Source organism: Capra hircus, unplaced genomic scaffold, assembly GCF_001704415.2.
Source record: "Capra hircus breed San Clemente unplaced genomic scaffold, ASM170441v1, whole genome shotgun sequence".
Taxonomy (NCBI): Eukaryota; Metazoa; Chordata; class Mammalia; order Artiodactyla; family Bovidae; genus Capra; species Capra hircus.
The window spans coordinates 25,852-31,950 of record NW_017189556.1 but is presented as its reverse complement, the minus strand read 5'-3'; positions in this window follow the sequence as shown (position 1 = coordinate 31,950).

The following is a 6,099-nucleotide window of genomic DNA, read 5'->3' as shown; positions in this document are numbered from 1 at the left end:
CCAAAAAACTTATTTCTTCCAAGGGTGTTTTTTCTTAAATCAGGCACCACCCTCCAAATAAAGTTACATTCCTATAGGATGAGGATGTAGTGAGTAACAATCAAGAAAGGAATTTATTTAACCCAAGGTTAACATGATTACTCTTAAAGGTTAATGCTTATTTCTCCTATATGCTAGTTGTATTCATTATAAGGGCAGGGAATATGGAGATTTAGCAGCAAACATCAGCCCAACAAATGAAAATCCTTTCACCAATGCTCCCCTTAAGATCTATTTAGTCTTAAGATAGTGATAAAGTTACATTTTTACATAGCAAGGACACAGTGATTTATAACAAAGCACAGTGATCTATTACAAAAGAGAAAATCCATTAATTCAAAAAGTCTAGTATTGCTAACATCAAAAACTACTATATTTCCTTTTCTATATTGCAAATACATTGATTAATATATTCCCAGGTGCCTAAGGATATGGAGGCCTGGCAGCAATCATTGACTCAACAATGAGAAAAGCCCTATGCTAATTAAGACTCTCAAAATACTCCAAAACTCTCTGCGCTGTTTATGGTTGAGAGGTAGTAAACAATCATGTGCATAGTGGCAGGAGTATGGATAATCCTGTCACACAAGCTAGTCTGTCAGCAGAGAGGTTTGACCTGAAACATCCTTGTCCCACCCAGGGGAGGGAATTAGCAGCAATTATTGACACAACAAATGAAAAAACCCTTCACCAATATAATTCTTAACCAACACACTATACTAATAATTTCCAACTCCCCAAAAGAATTTGCCTTTAGTAAGTCTAAAACATCTCATGCCTCTCAGGTTGGGAGGCTGTAAACAATCACATGTGGCCGGACGAACCTATACAGTTGGGCTAGATAACCTTCAGAGTAATCTGAAACACTCTTGTCAGGCCCAGGAATTTTTATTGCCTCGGAGCTGCATGTTTACTCCTCCGAGAGAAACGGTTATGGGGGAGAGCCCCCTGTAAAGTCAGAGGTGTAGGTGAGAGCATAAAACAGACTCTGGTTTTGGGGTTAGATGCTCAGGAACAGGGGGTTTCCTGAGGCTTGATCACGCCTTTGCGTATGCCAAGCCTCCTTCCTCATGACCTTTGCCATGGGCGGAGTTCCTCACACTGGCCCCCGGCATGGCTGTCTTCCTATATGACAGTGACTGGATCCCCTGCATGTTATTGTCTGTCTCCTTGTGGAACACGACTAGAGCCATCATAGACTCAGGTTGGCTTCTCTAGACCTGGGATTACAGGCTGACTGTTAGGAGCCTATCCAGTTCACATAGATTGTAGCAAAGCAGGCGATTTACCCTCATCAACCCATGTCCTCCCCAAAAAGGCAGTGATTTGTCCCAAACTAAGCAAGAATGATCCTTTGACTTCTACATCGACAAGCTCCGACAGGTTCCAGGAATGTAAGTGAAGATGAGTAAGTCATTCCAGGCTGTCTGAGCAGCAGGTGGACCAGGGGGGTCTGGGAAATGGGCAACAGAAAAGTCTCCATTCAGCTAAACATGGCTGCTCTCAGAATACAGTGAAAGGTAGTGTAACAGGTAAATTCTGAAGCTCATACATTGTTATGGTAACTCAAAACAACATTCCCTTATTACTTTTTTTCTTTTTGAAAGGAAGAAAAGTGTTAGAAAAGCCAGTTTATTTTGTAAAACTCAATGTGAAAATAAACATTAAATATTTAGCATGCGTTCAACGCATGTAAGAATTAAAGATTTTAAAATTTAAAAATAAAAAAATAAATAAAAATTTAAATAAATAAATAAATATTTAGCATGAACCTGAGTGTGTTTTTCTTCGTAGGAAGAATCAGCTGTTACAACCCCAGGTTATGTGGCTAAAATCACACGGCTACGTGATTTTTTTTTTTAACTTGAAAAAGTGAGCTGTTTTGATTCACAATAAAATCATTATATCTTTCACCTCAAACATTTCAGATTCTACAACGACATAGTTGCAGTGTCTGATAATACACTTACACACATATGTATGTATATATTTATAAGTACATATCATTTTAGTATTTTGATGGATCACTTGTCAACTTTTAAATTTCACCATGAATTTTCTTCTCATCCTAAATAAATATTAACTTTCATGCTCGATTCCATAACTTCAGAAGAGGGCCTTCCAAATCATTTACACTTCAGGACCAGCTGAACCTGTTTGGACTCTTTCTGACAGAGACCAAGACTCCTGGGGCATTTCTGCTTCCTGGGGCATTTCTTTAAAAAGCAGAGACATTACTTTGCCAACAAAGGTCCATCTAGTCAAGGCTATAGTTTTTCCACTAGTCATGTATGGATATGAGTGTTGGACTATAAAGAAAGCTGAGTGCCGAAGAATTGATGCTTTTGAACTGTGGTGTTGAAGAAGACTCTTGAGAGTCCCTTGGACTGCAAGGAGATCCAACCAGTCCATCCTAAAGGAAATCAGTCCTGAATATTCATTGGAAGGACTGATGTTGAAGCAGAAACTCCAATACTTTGGCCACCTGATGGGAAGAACTGACTCACTGGAAAAGACCCTGATGCTGGGAAAGATTGAAGGCAGGAGGAGAAGGGGATGACAGAGGATGAGATGGTTGGATGGCATCACTGACTCAATGGACATGAGTTTGAGTAAACTCTGGGAGCTGGTGATGGACAGGGAGGCCTGGTGTGCTACAGTCCATGGGGTCACAAATAGTCGGACATGACTGAGCTACCGAACTAAACTGACTGGGGCATTTCTGCCTGGACCAATGAACATAACATCCTAACGGTTCTGGAAAGTGCTTGGAAACACACCAAGTGTGTGCTGTATGTGGACTTTACACACTGAAACTATACCCTTCACTTCTTTAACATTGTGTCTTTCTGAGTCAAATATATCTCCCAACTTTGGCTTTGTCAGGGAGACAGCTCTGTCTCTACATTCTAATATTTTCCTTATGACCTCATTCATTCACTCTTTCATTCATAGCGTTGTGAGTTGGTGAAACTTGTCAGGTGTTTAAGACTCTGCTCTGAGGATATGTTCCAGGTGCCACAGGAAAGAGATCACCATTGTGTGACCTAGATGACAGTCTAATTTCCAAGGTGTCTGGGATGCACTACTTCACCTTCTCAGTGAGACATTTTTATTGGCATCATGGACTGATGTCTTGTGTTTGACACTGGAAACCCAGGGTTCCCCACAGCTGTGAGTTCGGGGATGCCTGTTGTTTTGGGCTGAAGAGAGAGTCCCTGATGCTATGGAGATGGCTTGCACAGCATTTACAGTTCTCCATATCCTGTATGGATCTGACAAAGGTAAAGTGGAACCCTGAAACATGGTAAGGTGTCAAACAGGACAATCTTGTATACTCAGGATCCCCTGGGCCCTCTCCTGGGCATTAGCAAACCCCTACCGTGGTGGGCTACAATCCATGGGGTTGCAAAAGAGTCAGACATGACTTAGCAACTAAACAACAACAAGCCAAATTTCCATCAAATGAAGAATGATAAGCAAATATGGTATATCCATACAATTAAATATTATTCAATCAGTTAAAATCAGTGATATCCTGCTAGATGCCACAACATTCACAAACCTTAAAAACATTATGCTGAGTCACAGACAGATGTCACAGACAGAAGATCCACATTTTACTCCATGAATATGAAATATCCAGAACAGGCAACTTCAAAAAGACACAAAACAGAGTAGTGTTTGCCAGGACCTGGGGAGTACGGGGATAGGAATGACTGGTTAATGGGTAATTACTGCTTTTGGTTTCCTTTTGTTTCAATCATGTCTGACTCTTTGCGATCCCATGGACTATAGCCCTCCAGGCTCCTCTGTCTAGGCAATTCTCCAGGCAAGAATACTGGAGTGGGTAGCCATTTTCTTCTCCAGGGGATCTTCTTAACCCAGGGATCAAACCTGGGTCTCCCACACTGCAGGCAGATTCTTTACTATCTGAGCCACCAGGAAAGCCATGGAACATGGCTAGAAATGTGGAATTCTGACATCAAGTGAAACACAAGCAGAAGTATATGAAAAACTTTTAAACATGCAGTTTGTTGTGAAGATAAGTTAAGTTTGCATCACGTTACTACCTAAGTTCTAATATGCCCTAATGAAAAGTTCAGTTTTGCACCACATTTTGGCAAGGAGGTAGGAACTCTCTCTTCCTACATAAAAGTCTGAGGGCCACAGCTCCCAGTATTTACTGTCTATGCTGCTCCACTGTGAGAACATTCGATTATGACAAGGCAATCACTAAAAGGCCTATGTGTGAAGTAAACCAAATGAGTAGCAACTGTGATAACAGGCACATCCAGTGATGGGGAGGGGACCAAGGAGCATTTGGAAGAGGCCCAGAAGTAGCTACAGTTGCAGAGAATATAGTATGATGTGACAAACAGAGTGTTTTTTGTTTTTTGTTTTTTGTTTTTTGTTTTTTTAATCTGCACTGTCCAATGTGGCAAAGAGGCACAGGAGAACAAAGACAGGAGCCAGCCAACAAGGACCTATTTCAGAAACAGAGGTCACTTGCTGAGTACACATTGAAGGAATTTCTCAAATCCAGGAGACATGCTTTATGTTAGAAGAAGAAACAGAAGTGAGGCATAGTATGAATGACTTCAGGAGAAAGAGATGAAGTTGACAGGAGGAGAGAAGACAATGATTATGGGAGCAAAAATGTGAGGAAGAATTAAGGATGGGCTCCAGAGTTCAAGTGGAAGGGTGTGCTTCAAAGAGGAAACCAGAAGGAGTGGGAAAGTCTTCATGTTCACTTTAAGGATCCATGGTTGTCCAGGGCCTCTGTCATTAGAAGGGAACCCGATGTGGGGAGAATAAAACAAGGAATGGCCAAGAAACACTTGGCAAATGTTCAAAATTACAACTATTTTCCCTTTTTCTAATTGGCAAGTATTTTAAAAAATAACAGCACATGTTGTTAGGGTATGGTGAAATGTTTTCTCATACATTGCTGCTAGAATGTAAACTTGAAAGATTTTTGGTAAGAAATTCATAACATGGATCAAGCCCCTTGAGAATTCCTGTTCAAGTCATTCTAGAGGCAAAAAAAAAAACAAAAAACAAAAACCAAAAAACACCTGTACAGAGAGATTTAAATGCAGGGATCACAGTGTTATGAGTAATTACTGTGAAAAGGGACATTGAAGAGCATTATTTTGAAGAGTTTTTAATGATTTGTGTAAATAGTTATGATACAAAATTTAATAAAAATCAGTATACAAAGTGATATCCAAGTACATGACCATGATCTGTTTATAGTTATATAACTATATAGACATATATAGGAGTGCAGGAATAAGTAGTGGGAGAAAATACACCAAAATGTTAATTGTACTTTTCTCTAACAAGTGATTTTATTTCCTGTTTGCACTTTTCTGCCTTTTACATTTTTTCTACTACCAACTTGTGATACTTTTATGATTAAAACAAACCCCTCCAACAAGAGGCATTATTTACAAATTAGGAGGGACTTCCCTGGTGGCATAGATGGTAAAGAATCTGACTGCAATACAGGAGACCTGGGTTTGATCCCTGGGTTGGGAAGATACCCTGGAGAAGGAAATGGCAACCCACTCTAATAATCTTGTCTGGAGAATTCCATGGACTGTATAGTCCATGGGGTCGCAAAGAGTCGGACACAACTCAAGCAACTTAGTCTGGAGCTTGTCAGTGAGCTGTGAAAGGGACCTCCCTTATTGTTACCTGCCAGGTGTTTACTCTCAGACTACAGGAGGGGAAAATCCCAGTTTTCTCCAGTCCTGAAGCTTAAGACTACATGAAAGAATCCAGTTCCTATGCAAAAATTCCCACTCTTTGAATAAGAAATCAGAGGAGACCTTTGTTTCTAGAAAGAGTGAGGTTAACTCAACCTAGAACAGTGAGGAGGGGAAAGAAATGTGGAAACAGAAATCCTGTTACAGCCTTGGGATGGTTCATTCAGGCACTAGAGGAATATATCTTACCAACTGAATATAAGTAACTCCCACATCTTAATTCAGCTGAGAGGTAAGGGAGTAGGGCTGCTCACAGAATCTAACTAGAACATGAAGCATCTGTGTC